The sequence below is a fragment of the Pteropus vampyrus genome, unplaced genomic scaffold (genome assembly GCF_000151845.1).
Source record: "Pteropus vampyrus isolate Shadow unplaced genomic scaffold, Pvam_2.0 Scaffold91, whole genome shotgun sequence".
Lineage (NCBI taxonomy): Eukaryota > Metazoa > Chordata > Mammalia > Chiroptera > Pteropodidae > Pteropus > Pteropus vampyrus.
This window is the reverse complement of record NW_011888872.1, coordinates 8,508,765-8,525,099: the sequence shown is the minus strand read 5'-3', so window position 1 is coordinate 8,525,099 and position 16,335 is coordinate 8,508,765. Positions and strand designations below refer to the sequence as shown.

Genomic DNA, 16,335 nt, shown 5'->3' with positions numbered 1-16,335 from the left:
AAAAACAACAACAACATAATTATGTCAGTAAGATTGGTGGCTCTCTTGTCCTGCTAAAAGATTAAGATCAGACATAGTGAAGAAAACTCCTGCATTAGAAGTTGCAGCTCGGAAACAGGCAACAGATTGTAGTTTGAGGTAGGCTACTAGTCAGTAAGAGAAATAGATGTGTGTCTCTGAACCTTGCTGGCTGTCTCAGTATTAGGTGATAAAACCTAAATCTATGAGGAAAGACAGAGCCATATCCTTTAGAGAAGGGGTCTTCAACCCCCCAGGCTGTGAATCAGTACCAGTCCGTGGCCCCTTAGAAACTGGGCCACACAGCAGGAGATGAGCAGCGAATGAGAGAAGCTTCTTCTGTATTTGCAACTACTACCAGTACTACTAGCATCACTGCCTCAGCTCCATCTCAGAGCACTTTATAAAAGGTCTCATAGCTAGTAAGTTAGCAGAGCTTGGATCTAAAATTGTGCCCAAAGATTTCAAAGCTCATGCTATCACATGACTAGAGAGATCAAGAAAGGATTTATGGAGAAACTGGCATTTCAACTCACCTTCAAGGATTATCCAGATTTGCTTGGTTGGAAGCAAAACAGCAAAGCTTTTCAGGCGAGGATGCTGATATCGGCAATGCAACAAGGTGGCGATTAGGATGATATATAACGAGCATGAGAAGATAGGCGTTTAGAGGGGGAAGGCTAAAGGGGCAAAAGGAGAGTCGAAGTTCTAGATAAGATAGAGCCGGAATCTCCGAAGAGATTCTTACAGAGCAACTTAAGGTTGGAGGTGAGATGCTGAGGGTATGTGTGACCACTCAAGGTTTCAAACCTGATGAATCTAGTTTTCTGAAGCCAAATCTGACTACAGTTTGCATGTTTTTTTTTTTTTTTAAAGAAAATACAAGAGTAAAACTGATACATCCCTGCACTCATGGAGAGACATCTACGATAAACACTAAAATAGATAATTGGATAGATGTTAATTTTGAAAGGAAAATAAAGCAGGGAAGGGGAATAAATAAGAAGTATTTGGTGGGTGGTATGTAATTTACATAGGATGGACCGAAAAGGCCTCACTGAGAAGGCAACATTTAAACAAAAAAGACTCACTGTCCTTCAGTTTTCTTATTGCATTAATGCCCCTTCCCTCCAACATGGTTTGAATTATCATAAACAAAAACCTCCTACTTTTTAGTTATTTTTCCCTTTGGGATCATATTTTTGATTTAAAAAATCATATGTATATAACTTTCAACCTATCATGATCTCTATGTATAAGCTTACATAATGCTTTTATAATTGTTTGAACAAAATTGTTCATTTGTTTTTGGTGTAAGAAGTTTAAAGTTCATCTGTTATGATGTATAGGGGAATAATCTAAGACAGATTTAATGTGATTCCATTTCATCCCGACTCTTCATTAAGGATGCCCTCTCCTGTTTATTGAATTTTTATTTATTTATTTACAGGCATGTTCACCTAATTTTTGTGCAGTTCAAATGCGTAGACTACCAATGAATATCTATATCTTCTGATTTTTCTAGATTTGTATCTTTTCTTTTACAGAATTCTTGAATTTGTTTTTTCATCAGAGCACCATGGAAGATTACTTATCACTTAAAGAATGTAATAAATTTATAGAATGACAACTCTTATGAATTGGGCGATGTAGAGTTTTTCTTAAATATTGCCACTGGTCTCAATGGTCCTTAATTTAAAGATCAGCTACTTCACTATCTGCTGTATGGTAAATGGAATTTTAGCCCTCTTTTAATTCTACTTCCATTTATTCTTTAATATTTTTTTATAATTAGCTTATTTAAAAAGGATTTAAACTTGAATGGATAGAGTTGTATTTCTTATATCTTTTAAAAATAAAAAAATAAATTATAAACTTTCCAATGATATGAAACGTTTAACAAAGTTGACTTTGCTATAAGATAAAATTCATCAATATCATTTTAATCGGGGCAATTGTCGTTTGTTCTTTCTAGCTATAGGTGGGGAAAATAGAAAAACAGTATGAGTTTCCCAAGAGTCTAATAGGAAAATAGTGGGGTTGCGCATTTCGTTTAAACTCCCACTCCATGGAAACAATAAATTGTCTGTACGACCTGTTCTGGACTTTGTATTTAAAAAATAAATTATTTTAAGTGTTGTTGTAGGTGGAAAACAGGGAAGACCTCATAAAGAGGCAAAACAGTCTCATTATTTTGGTCTTAGAATGTGAAAATAATGAAAAAAAATATTGTACATTTCTGAAAATGTGCAAAAAATGATCATCCATCAGCATCCGATTTGGTGGTTTCCTGCCCACAAGGCTGATGTACCTACTAAAATTTGTGTTGTCAAAAACTTAGTAAGAATCATGAAATATGATAAACCATTAGCTTTTCTAAGCATTGTTAAATGTTTACATGTATCCATCACTGCAGTGATACTGCCACCTTTTTAAGGCAGTATGGCATAGGTTTTATAAACAAACACTCTAGAATCAGACTACACAGGTTCAAATCTCAGCTATGCTACTTAATAATATATGATCTTAGGCCAGTTACTTGACCTTTTGGTGCCTTGGTTTTATCATATGCAAGATGAGGATAATACTGGTACCTATAAATATTATCACAGTGACTAACGCATAGTAGGATCTACATGCTGCCTATCATTGATATTATTTCTAAGGCCTATAAACTAGAAATATTATGAGAGGCATTGTTTAAACACTTGTAATAAAAGGTAAGTTAGATACCACACATACACTTAATGTTTCCTTTTTTTGAAAATTTTTCTCATCTATCTATGATTGAAGTTTCAAATTATATAGCTTATCCTACCAGATAAATTGAAGTACTACTTACTAAAATGGGGGTTAAGGAAGGAAAGGGAGATATGAGAGATAGGAAAGAGATTAGAGGGAAGTACCATGGGTGAAGTTTAAAACATATGAAAGCCAACATACCTGTGGGATATCCACATAGAAATGTTAAATACAATTTTGTACACCTGAAAATCTGAACAGAACAGGTCTGGGCTAAAGGTAGAAATATGAGAGTCATTGGCATAAAGATATTTAAGGACATGGATATGGGTGAGATAGATCGGGGTAGTAAATGAGGAGAACTCTGAAATCGAGAACTGAGTAGCTTCAACATTTAGGAGGTAGGTAGAGCAGCAGAGCTGGAAGATACCTAAATAAAAGTCACAGATGGAAGAGGGCAACTAGGTATGTGTAGTGTCATGGGTGGACAATGCTTCTAGAACAAGGGAGTCATTAAACATCAAAGCCAACTGAGAGACTGAGTGAGATGATAACTGAAAAACCAGATTTGACAATGTGAAGGTTAATGGTGCTCTTAGAAAGAGCAGTTTTGGCTGAGTTCTGCTGGGGAAGCCAGAATGGAGTGGGTTGAATAGTGAATATTAGGCTGTATTTATCATTAAAAACATTCACAGAGCTTGGCTATGAAAAAGAGCCAAAAAAGGAGGCATATGATGGATGATAAGAGAAAGAGCTTTATCTGTTTTTAAGATTAATATAGTCCAATAAATAATGTTAACAATTCATGGGGAGAGAGGGGGAATAATTGAAAGACTGAGTCCTTACATGATAAGCTTGATAAGACTGCAAAAACAACCCCAAATATAACAAGATGAGAAGAAAGTGGAGATGGTGGAAATATGAGAGTTTTCTTGTACTGTTCTAATATTGGCTTCTTACTTTGTCTTCAGCTATGGCCGTCAGTCAGACAGGAAGTATGGGGCAAGGACTAGATAGGTCATTTGCAAATTTGTATGAGGACAATTCACAGCCAATGTTTTACATTTGTCTGTTAGGCCTAGTGGTGAAGCCTTCTTTGGTAACTAAATGATGTCATATTACAGAGTGAAAAGGGAACTGGCTTGAGAATTAGGATTCCAGGAGCCCTAGTCTGACATGTGCCTCTAAATCAATATTTGATCTTGGGCTAAGCATTTGAAAATCTCTGAACCTCAGCTTTTTCTTTTATAGAAGGAGACTGATACAGACCATTTAGAATAAGTGATTGATGTCACTGTTTTATTGTAGAACTTAGAGTCAAGAGAGTTTTCGAAATTGCACTATGTCCCAGTAAAAATAATTACATATATACATATTTTGTGTTCATAAACATGTAAAATACTCTAGGCTTTCAATACATCCTTTACAAAATCTGTCCTCAGTTATCTTCAGGATGTTTTCAATTTCTTAATAGTCTGTCATCTAGAAATTTAAAAATAATTTTATTACCTGAATGTTAAATTACAAAAATGTACCTAGCGCATAAAATGTAGAATTAAACACAAAAGTAAATTTGAAATTTTGATGTTCTGGATAGACTCCTTTTGAGAAGAAAATCACACTGCTATCCAAAACATGTTTATGAAGGATTTTTCTATCTCCTCCTCCATTGCTTTTGTGATTTTAAGTACGCCACATAAATTTTCATCCAATGACAACAAAATCAAAGATGTATGATGAATCTTTTCTTTCTTCTCTGACAAAAATCTTTGGTCTTAGCCAACTTAGTGTGTAATAAAAGACATTTAATTTTAGCTGTGGGGTATCCATTTTCCGTCACACACAAAAATAAATATACATAAAAGTAATAAAATCTCATAGAACACAGTGTGTGACAGAGCTGCCCAACTTTAATTTTCTGAAATGCAAAGCAATGCAATTAACTCTCGGGTTGTGATTAGCCTGTTGGAAACTGGGTCTCCTCAGCAAATTATAGCATCTATAGTACCCATAATGGTGTTATATACTCAAGTTATTTTTCTTCTGATTTATAGCCCTGAAGATGAAGTCATGGGACTTATGGATTAATAATGAAACAGAATCAAGTTCAAATTGCAGCTCTGTCTCTGTTCTAATTATGTGCCTGCCCATTATCTTTTTTTAAAAAAAGTAGATATCTGCTGGGACTACAGTGAAAACACTTGCCTCAGGAGCAATATTTAAGGGGCATCAAAAACCCAGCGAGCAAGATAAATACTTTAAGAAAGTATTTTAAAATCAAAACCAATATTTAAACATCAAAGTCTGTTCATGATGAACAAAAGGTCAAAATTTTAAATAAAGATAGGATCAATAACAATGGTGTGCTGAGCTATACTAGAATCTAAGACAAAAGGAAAACTCAGTGGTATTGACGCTGGCTTGATTTAAAGTTTTATATTTTCTTCATCTTAAATTTTTTACATTTAGTAAAGAATGTACTAATTTTTGAGTTTTCAATGCCCGCTTAAATTTTGTATCTGGGTGCCTCACTTGCCTAAGCCTAGTCTCAGTGTTTTAAATTTACTTTCGAAATAGCTGGCATGCAGGAAGCATTGTACCCATAACTTGTTTCTGCGGCCACTATAGAGGCACCGTTCCTTTGAGATGCCAACCACTATTTATACCACCACGTTTTCTTCCTTTCATTTTCTTTAAAAGGGTTTATTCATGTGCTGCTCCAGAAAAATCCTTTTAGTGGTCTGCAATACTTCAAATAACCAAAACAATCTACTACATTGGGGGAGGTAAACAGTATTTTCAAGGAAAATAGATTCCATATTTTTTTTGTTCAAACGCAGTCAATAGTTACAAGAAAAACAGTTGCAAAGAAATAAAATTTTTCAACTGTAGAAAGTCAGTGAATAATATTCCTAACAAATGTACTAATAGCTTCTGTCCATTTAATTCTTGGAACACAAAAAGAATGAATGACTACAGTCAAAGAAAAACAGTTTATAAAGAGACCATGTCCAACCACAAAATTCTGAACCCTGAGCTATCTGAGACCCCTTTGTGTTATCCCTTCAATTTGAGAACCACTCTCCTTTTCATCACTTAATCAAGTTAAAATTTTATAGTTTAGGGGATTATTTGATCAGTGTCTGAAGCTCCAATTAGACTTTAAGCTTTGTGAGAGGAAGAGTCATGACTTCTGTTTGCTTAATATTATATACATGGGAACTTAACTGCCCCTGTACTCTCTACAGGGGGAGAATCCCTTCAATGTAGATGTGTAACTGTCAACTTCAAGCAGTGGCATATGTAAGAAGTTTCAAAGCAAATAAGAGAAGGGCATGGTGGGAAAAGTGGGCTTTATAATAGGGTGAGGACACCTGTGGCAATCGTTCTCTTTTGAAATTGGCAAGATAAGGTTTTCTTAAGAGAAGGCCACCCAGGAGGAGGGAAAGTCCTTATTCTTTGCCATCACGCCTCCCTATTGTTCCCCAGAAGATAGTTCCGGGAACTTCTGACACTGACATCCTTAACTTTCTAATTCTTTTAAATTGATATAATAAAATCTTAGTTGAATTTCAAGGTCTAATTTAAATTATTCTTCACTCATAGAGTCGATGGGACATCTCAAAAGAGAGCTGTTTACATCCAGGATTTTCTTTGTTTTTGTTTTTAAAAATAATCAGGACCGTCAGCTGGTCTCCATTAAACATGTACTAATATTCACCTTTGTAGGTGCTAAGAGATAAGTAGTGAGATTTAGAAAAGTCACATAGTGAGCAGGGAACATTACATAGCTGTAGATATATTTTTTTAAATTCTGTAAATCTACTATCTATCCTGCTTATGGCTTTTTACAATTGAAATAAAAATCTTGCCACAAATGAAATAGAGAACTTCACTAATTTCCATTCACCAATGATGGTAGAAGCCCCTCATGGGTTATTAAGTCTGAGAGATGTGTGAACAAACATGATAATAAGCAAGTAAAGAGTATCATAAAATATACTGTGTTCATTTATTGTGACAACTGGGGTGTAATTATGCTAGGAAATGTACTGCACTTTAGTCAGTGAAAGTAATAAAATCTGAATACCAGGAGACCTTTCTCTAGTCTGTGCTATTAAACTACTTTTGAGGAGAAGGTGAACAATCTAAAAATATAGGAGAAATGTTCGCTTTTATAGATTAGCAAAGCAGAGGTTAGTCAGATTCTCTTCCAGTTTAAAAAATAAAACCTCTGTTTTTTCCTCATTACTTGTGGATATAAAACTAAAGAACATTCTCCTCCATTCCTGGGTAAGTATAATGCCTAAATTTGTGTGGATTACTTGTGTTATTCATCTCCCTTTCTCCTTCCAATTAAGGAAATAGAAAAGAAAAAAAAAAAACTATTGTATTGGATTGTATTGGAAGTGCCTCTACAAGCTGTAGAAAGGCAGAAAAAAATTTATAGAACGGTAAGGAGACAAAGGGACCCTGGGGATGACAATGTTACAAGATGACGAGTAGGTGTAATGATTAAAGCATTAATGGAGGTCACTCAGAAAAATGAAAGGAACATGTAATTTTGGATTAGGAAACCCTGGGCTTCCCAGAGTGAACTGCTATTCAGGAAAGTGTAGTTAATTGAATTTTATGACACTTTTTATGAAAATTAAAATGCATATCTTTTACTACCCTAATAGTTTTATTGCTACTGTGAGATTTATGTGCAGTGATATACCAAAAAGCATATGCAACAATTCACTAAAGAGCACTGGAGTGGATTACTACAGTTTCCTTTTGTGCTTTGGCCGCCGACAATCACGATCATAATTACAGGATTGGAGCCACCTGCCAACTCAATGAACAGAACCACGTGCGTCTACATAAAATAGAAGCAATTCTAACATTAAAAAGAAAATGAATGTTAAACCAGAAGGACCTACAGGGACAGCCTAGGGAAAGCTGGATATTTATTTTTCCTGAGCACCAAATGACTGGCTCATATTATCCCATTTACTGGCCCAGAAAGAAGCAGTGTCTGCCAAGACCTTTCTGGTTAAACTAGACTCTCCAAAGAAATGTCTGCCTTCCAAGTTGCTTAGGAAAAGGCTGGTGAATTCAGACCTCTTTTGGACACAGTAAATCCTAGATTTTAGATTGTGGAGCTTATTCTTTCTAATGCATTACAGCAGGAAGCAAGAATTGGCTTCACTTTCATAAAACTGTTGCCTTGGCATGCATTTAGCCTGCTGAACCACTGGAGATTACCAAAAGTCAATGTGATGTGAAAACAGTGATGTCAAGGTAAATCTTATGCCAAATTTTTCAAATCAGGAATTCTGATTTACTAAACAAGTTAATCCAGACACACATATGTAATACTTCACTCTGAATTACTCTAAATTTCACTTTTTAAGAGAAGTCTTCCCTCAGTTCCTTTAGTCGCCTTATTCACTCCTTGCTCTGCCCTTGTCACATGTTTCTATTAGAGCAGTGCTTCTCACACTTCAACATGTACAAGTACCACCTGGGATCTTGTTAAATGCAGATTCTGATTCAGTAGGTGTGTAGGGGGAGGGAAGGTCTGTGAGTCTGCATCTCTGTTGAGCTTGAAGGTGCTGCTGGTTCTCAGAACATACTTTGATAAGCAAAGTATTAAAGCACTTCTTAAATGGTAATGATCTGTCCAGATACCAGTCATTTTTCTCTTGTCTATAAGCTCCTTGAAAGCAAAGGAAATGGCAACATTGCAACAGATATCAGTTACAGAATGCCTACCAGTTTGGGGGTATGTTAAGTATATGACCGTATATTACCTTTCATTCTCAAAACAATCCTTCAAGATCTGTAATCATGTTCCCATTTTATAGATGAAGAAACTGAGTCTCAGATACATTAACTGACTTGGCTATGGCCATGCAGGTGCCATATGGCAGTCAGAATGCAATTCTGGATCTATTTACCTCCAAAGTCTGTTACCTTTCCATGGCACCCGCAGCCTCCTCTTATTTATTTCTGTATACACAGAGCCTAGAAGAGCACCTTTGTTATAGAAAGTCCTCAACAGATGTGTTTGGATCTATAGATTCACATTTGCTCCATTGTGTGGAATGCCCTCCCTGCTACTCTCTACCCAGTTGAGGTTCAACTTACTATCACTCCTATTTAGCCAGCACACTCTACTGTGCTTGCTCGTTCTTCTGAATTCCTATACAGCAAATGTTTGCACCACATATTTAGCATTTAAATTGCTAGTTATCTTATTAATATATTTGACTCATTCCACAAATATTTTTGAGCACATATCTACTAAGAACTGGGCATTGTTATAAGCACATGTGATGGGTCAAGGAAGAAAATGAACAAAACACCTTGATGCCTGGGTCTTGGGAATTATTTCCCCAACTAAAATGAAACCTCCTTTGGGGCAAGGACCTATCACTTCACTTTCTGTATTTCTCACAGGGTTTTGTACATAGTAAATGCACAATTAATAGTAGTCTCAGATTCGGATAAATCACCGTGTCAATCTGTTCCTAACCCACAGGAGAGTTTTAATCACAAGTCCTTTCTGTTTTGTCACAAGTGATCCTTGAAGGGTGGAATGACAATCTCGTACTGTTTCTCATTTCTCACCAGTGGTTCAGGCCAGAAGTAGACATATTAAGATATCCTACGCTAAACAAGTATTAGCCAGAGAGATATCCTACGCTAAACAAGTATTAGCCAGAGAGACTGAATACTCTAAAATTAAATCATAGTTGTCTCCAGCAAAAGAAATATATTTGTTTAGAAGTGTAGAAATTACAGGTGGGAAAGGCAACTTCACAACAGGTTAGCCTCACTGCCAAGGATGATCCTTTCCTACCTAACACACCAGAACTATAGACCAGAAACATGCTGCTGAAAAAAAATCATGTTTATCATTGCATGAAAGTTCTTCAACATCTCAAATTTGCACTATCTTAAATAGAGAAAAGTTGTATTTTCCTGGTTATTCAAACTGTTTTATATTCTACTTCAAAAAAAGAATCATTTTTTTAAAGTCTGCACATTCACTGAAGGTATTCAAAGGTTTTCTTTTTTGAAGCTGCAGCCTTTATAAAGTTATCAGATGCGTTGGTCTCATGTATTCGTATGTTTCAGTATAGGATGTAGGCCTGCCGATGAGTGATTTTTTAGAAGGAAAAATAGGAATAAATTTGCTTTGTATCAGTTCTTCCTTATTGTTATGATTTCTTATTTTTAGGAAATCTGCATATATGAATTCATCTTGTGTATGGCCTAAAACATTTGAAGTGGAATTAGAGAATATACATGAATCCTCTCAATTTGACTACTTTATTCAATACTAAGACAGCATAATGAAATCTGCAGACCATGAAATTTTAACTGAGACAAGTCTAAATTCTTATTAACATCAACATAGAATACTTCTTCACCTTACATACATCTTTTGTTAAAAAGATGTAATTCTTCTTATGCAAGGATGGCATAAGAAGAAATGATTTTAATATAAAAAACCCGGAACATAGTAGATGTTCAATTACTAGTTGTATTCTTGATATTGACAATTACTGGTTTTTTTAAAGTCACCAAAAAGAATTTAAGTACCAATAAGAATTACATTTAGCTAAGTAAGTACAGAGGCACAAGCCCTGCACCAGTAAAATTTTCAACTTAAAACAAATTTAATCTAAATAGATATCTGAAAGGAGCTATAAATAGGTAGCCATATACACATGAAAGAAACAAATAGCTAAAGTTTTTGCCTTGTGTTTCAGTATTAATTCAGTTTTCTTTCTCAAAACAGGAAGACATCCTATTAATCAGATTTCTTTTTCCAAGTTCTTCATTTTTATAGGACTTGGCAGGAAAGGTCTTTGGCTAAAATATACTTTAGGATTAGTGTGGTGTGATTGGGCTGTTGGCTGCATCTTACAGGAGCCTTATACATGACTGAAAATAGGCCTGAGGGTTGAGAAAAAAGAATAGTGACAATGAATCACAGACCCTTGGAACTCTAGGGACTTTAAACACAAAGCAAACCAAATCTTTCATTTTCTAATGAGAAAACTGAGGCCCAAAAAAATTTAAGTGACTTGCTTAAGGTCACAATCAGGGATCCTGGCTGGAGGATTGTCACATATGAACAATTCTATGTAAGTAAAGATAAAGAAACATGAAGATCTTACTAGATAAGGGATATTTGTTAATGAGAAGGGAAACTGTATCTAGAGAATTGGGATCACATTTGTTTAGCAAGTGGTAAGGGTAGGTAAAGATTTGGAACATTTTCAGCAATAAAAAAGGATGCCAGGTGAATAGACGATCTCATATAAATGGAATTTTTGACGTGGTTCGATTGACTCCATTTTTTTCTAGGTTAAAATTTATTTGCAGATTCGAATAATACTTTATTTCCTAATATATATCAATTATCAGAAAATTATGCCAAAGAACTCCAAAGGATAAGAATTGAGGGATGTGCACTTGATTTACTCATTCTCCTCACATTGCAGGGAAAAAATTGCTTTGAACTAGATTTTTCACAGCATGAATAGTGTGAATGGGAACTTTTCAAACATTCTTAAGATTGCCAGCCAACAGAGGAGGCTGATAATCAAAATGAAAATTTGTGTTATTTCTTTCAAATCACCATGTAAGAAACATCCAAGATTGTATCAAAACTGTCTCTTAAATCTAGTCATGATGTTTTACTAAGTTTTTAAAATAGAACTTCCTTTATTCCATTAAATAAAGTTTTTTATCTAGAAAACAGAACTAAGAAGATAAATTTAGAGATTATTAAATCTAATAGTTTTCAAACTTTTTCTAATTCAAAAGGTCTAGAATACGAGAATATGCATTTCTCTCAAATTAACAAGTTATGCTGACATTGTTGGTTCAAGAACCATGTTTTGGGAACCACTGATTTAGTCCAGTCCCTTCATTTTACTACCTCCTTTTTGACTTAGGTAGGCAAAATTTTTAAATATTTCTCAACCCCTCCAACAACCAATCAAGTTCTATTTCTGATGCTGTCACTATGCACTATGCACTTGGCAGAGTGATTGTGGTTTAGATTGGGAGGTAGAAAATATTCACCATCTTAAGCTGATATTATGCAAATTCTCCTAAAATACTGAACCAGGGCCATTAGACCAAGTGAGCCTCTTGCATATAGCATTTGTATATACAACTGTACTACCTTCATTATATTTATAATGGAAAAGAAAAACATAAAAAATATTAACTATTTCTATCAATATATCAAATAGGTATTTGACTTTTCTGGAGCTGTTGCAAAGGCAACATTTAGAGAATTCTTCAAAGATATTGGTGGACTAAACCAGGACTCACAAGTGATATGCTATTATAAGAGAAATAATATAATTTTTCTCCCCACAAAGCTTATGTTTTTGCTAGAAAAATACCCCAACATTGTAAAATCTTAAAGCTCAGCTAAAAAAGATCAAATAAGTAGAGTAACAACTTATAATGTGATTATTCCAGTAGATATCAGATAATTAATGAAAAAAAGTATATTGAACAAAAACAGTTACATTGAAACAACTAAAGTTTGTATATTATCACATTAAATTTGTTAAATTTAATGTGATGATATACAAAGCAGGACTTCAGCAGAATATAAAGAAAATAGAAAGTGATGTTTCTAAATCCATCATCCATAGTTATGTGTGCATGCACATGTGTATGCACACATACTCACCCACATTCCCCCAGATACACACATCTTTACTCAAAGCACTTCCTTTCTAGCTAAATAAGACTAATTCCACATGGGTCTTTACTATTAGGAATAAAGATAATGAAACATGCATTTACAGGAATTTGATTAAACATAACACATTACCCCTGCCAGATGTTATATGTGTGTATATTTTCTTAAATGAACTGTGGGAATGGGCGCACATCAGTTAACTTGTAAATTATGGATGGGGTGATTATGACGTGTCAATGTGGGATCATCAGTTGTAACAAATGTACCACTTCAGTGAAAGATGTTAACAGAAGAGGCAATGCATGTGTGGGGACAGGGAACGTATGGGAAATCTTTGTACCTTCTTTCTAATTTGCTATGAACCAAAAACTGCTCTAAAAAAAAAAAAAAGTCTTAGAAAAGGGTAACTAATGGAGGTTTCAAGACAAGATATCAATCTTAAAATATTACTGAGCTTTTAATATGTGCTAGACACTAAGAAATACCAAAAATAGAAGAATGAGATGTAAAATATAGTCAGGAAATAGGCATACATACATAAGAAGACAACTGTTAGACAGTAAATGTTGGGATACTCAAACTGAAGAAATTACCCACTAACTGAGGATTGTTCTGCACTGGATGAACTCGATTTGAGTTGGGTCTTTTCCATGGACTGACGTTTTTTAGGCAGAATGGAAGTCAGGGAGGAGGAAGACAATCTGGATGAGGGGTAGCTCATCAGAGATGAAGGCATAGAGAGCATTTGGTGACCACACCAACGTCTCTTTCCCTGTACACGTCTGTATTAAAGAATTGATGCCTGAGCATATGAGAAATAAAGCATGTTGTAGAGTTGTGTTGAGCAAGACTGTGGAGAATCTTAAATGTGGAATGAAAGAATGTAGGAATGCCAGGGAAATAATTGTCAACAGAACCTATCGACAACATTAGAAAAGGAAATACTGGGGTTAGGGGGAGAGGATTTTCCAGGTGACCTTAAAACCATAAATGCTAGCTAGCATCGAAGAGCTACTTCATTTGGTTTTATACCACTATAACTTTCAAGGACTCAGTTAAAAAAAATTACGATCACCATCATCATCATACAGCTTGTAGGAACTGGATTCCAGGAGAGGTTGCATTCACGACTCAGGCAGCAGCCTCTCATATTACACTCCATAGATCAATTTTAGTTTCAGGAGCTTTAATTTTAAGAACCTTAGTTTTTTATCTTTTGCACTTCAACAACACTGAAAATGCTTTTAGGTCTTGATTTACAGAACTGTTGTCACTGTCAATAAAAGGAATATGCCTGACATACTAAAATCCAGTTTAATTACTTCTGTGCTATCTCTTGTGGCTGAGAGGAAATGATATTTCTCTAACACTTTTCTGTTTTTTAATTTAGTAAAATGGAGCATTTGCCCTGAATAGGACCTAGGAGAGTTAATTTATAACTGATGTCATGGAAGATAGACCCCACAGTTTCAGCAATACTGTCTTATTCTGAGGGTACAATGATGACAGGAATCTAGATCCTCATTTTTTCAAGTTGGGTATTTGAGTGACCATTGAGGATTTGACATGGAAACCTGGCTAGGATACTTATGCATCATGCCATGACTTGGAGAAGCCTTGCAAACACATTCACAGCCTGCTTTTACCCAACTGCCGGAACTGGATGAGGCCTTGAAAGCTTCCCAACAGGAGATGCCAAACATCAAAATATACACTGTACCATTTGAGTGAAGAAACCAAGCAAAATGTATTCTTTCTTTCCCATTACATATTCCATCTGTTTTTCTCCCTAAAGGGTCATGTGTTTTATATTTATAAGAAGCATTCACACCTACGCAAACACAGTTTCCACTGTCTCTGTCTAACACAGCCTCCTCCTTGTTCACGACCCATTTTTTTTTTTAACATCCTTCTATATCAGCTCATCCTTTTATGAAACTTGTTTCATTCTGAAATCATTTCAAGTTAAGAAACGCTTTTGTACCTTCCTAGCTCAACAAATCCTGGGGAGATTAAGCCTCAGGCCCTACAGGCCATTTTCTGAGAGATCTGAGAATTTACATCATTAGGGTCATTAAAATCATACACTCCATAATACCCAGAGCTAACAGATCACCCTTGTACTTTATGCTGCTGTAGAATGGTACCAAAGAAGTAACAATGTATAACAGCACTGAGTTGCAGAGGAGACCGTAATTCCTCCCCATAAAAGAATCCTACACTTTTTAATTGCTACGGTAAATCTCATTAAAGGCACAGAATCCTTTGTTCAGGGAAGGGAGAAAGATCACTGGGGAAGAAGCATTTTCTTCAAAATAATAACTTTTTCTTTATGAATAGAATTATTCCTTAATACAAGCACAACATTATTTTTATCATGACCTTTTTTCTGGACTCCGCATTTCTCCTGAGCTTTCTTTGCCTTCCCCACAAATACAAGGGGACCTTGGTCTTTGCTATTAATCTCGCAGTGACTTCTCTTTATCTAGCTTCATGCATTCTCTCGTTTCCCTTATGTATCTTCAAAAACATTCAAAGACCACACTGCTATCCTCTGACTTCATTTTTTTCTCTTTCTGCTTCAACATTTATATATGGAACAAACTGAGATGAAATCAATCTAATAAAACATTTTGTACACATTCATTGGTTGGCACAATTCTGAATCTTAGCTGATTATTTCCAATAATACACATTGAATCTGATTCAAGCAAAAGAAACTTGAGAAATATTTTGCCTGATTTCATTATGAAATATTAAATTATTATTTTTGAGAAACTCAGGCTGTCATAGAAGAATCACAGAAAATTCTCATCTCTTTTTCATAATCAGTACTTTTTTATAACAGCACTGCAAGCTAATGGCAGTATGCCTTAGACAGCTATGAATTTTTAACTCACCTGTAAAGTGGCAACTGAGCAGCTGAGAAGTAGAGCATGTTTCATGCAACATAATGCTTAAAATTAAATATAAGAATCAAGAGTCAGATAAGGATGAAAAAAAAATACACAGTGTTAAATGCCAGTCATTACTAACTTCTCTAGGGAATTTTGCATCTGGGAAATTTTAACAGCACCGACATTGAATCTATTCCTCTATGGAAAGAATTGTGGGTACAAATAAGAATATGGGCTTGAAGTTATACAGACTTACATTCAAAGGCTTTCTGTGCCAATTACTAGCCATTTTAGCTCAAAGAAGTTACTTAAACAATCCATGCCTCAATATCCTTATGTGTAAACTGAAAATAATACTTTTTGAAGACTGAAAAGCTGATATCTACGTAACCACATGTGTATAGTACCTGTTAATTATACAAGTATCATTAAAATATGTTGGTGTTGTCTATGACCATGCCACTCTGAACGTGCCCAATCTCGTCTGATCTTGGAAGCTAAGTAGGGTTGGGCCTGGTTAGTACTTGGATGGGAGACCACCTAGGAAGACCAGGTGCTGTAGGTATAAAAAAATAATAAAATAAATAAAACAAAATATGTTGGTGTTATTTACATAAAAATATGTTGTAGTTCTTATGCACTAGCTAGGTATATCCATAACAAACAATGTATATGAAGAAAGTATCGATTTTCCAAAGTCTAATTATTTTAAATCTTCTACTCTTTCTTTAAAAAAATACCTATGATAATCTAATTCCATAAAGTTGGAGAATTATGTAACAGTTTATTCTTTTTACATCACTTCTTAATAAATGGACATTAAATTATTGTTTAAGCATATTTAGTATTATGCAGGATTCTGAGACTTCACCATGACTAATCTTCACTTTGTACACAAGAGCTTTCAGTGCATCATTTCTGGAGAAATAAAATTCATGTAAAAAGTAAAAG

General features: G+C 34.9%; 1 protein-coding gene and 1 pseudogene across 16 annotated transcripts in view; one reads left to right on the top strand and one right to left on the bottom strand.

Moving 5' to 3' along the window:
- Window positions 1–16,335, bottom strand: part of NRXN1 (neurexin 1) — a 1,047,547-nt gene that overhangs the window by 472,818 nt on the left and 558,394 nt on the right. The gene's annotated exons all lie outside the window — the stretch shown is intronic.
- Window positions 15,831–15,949, top strand: LOC111742322 (annotated as a pseudogene).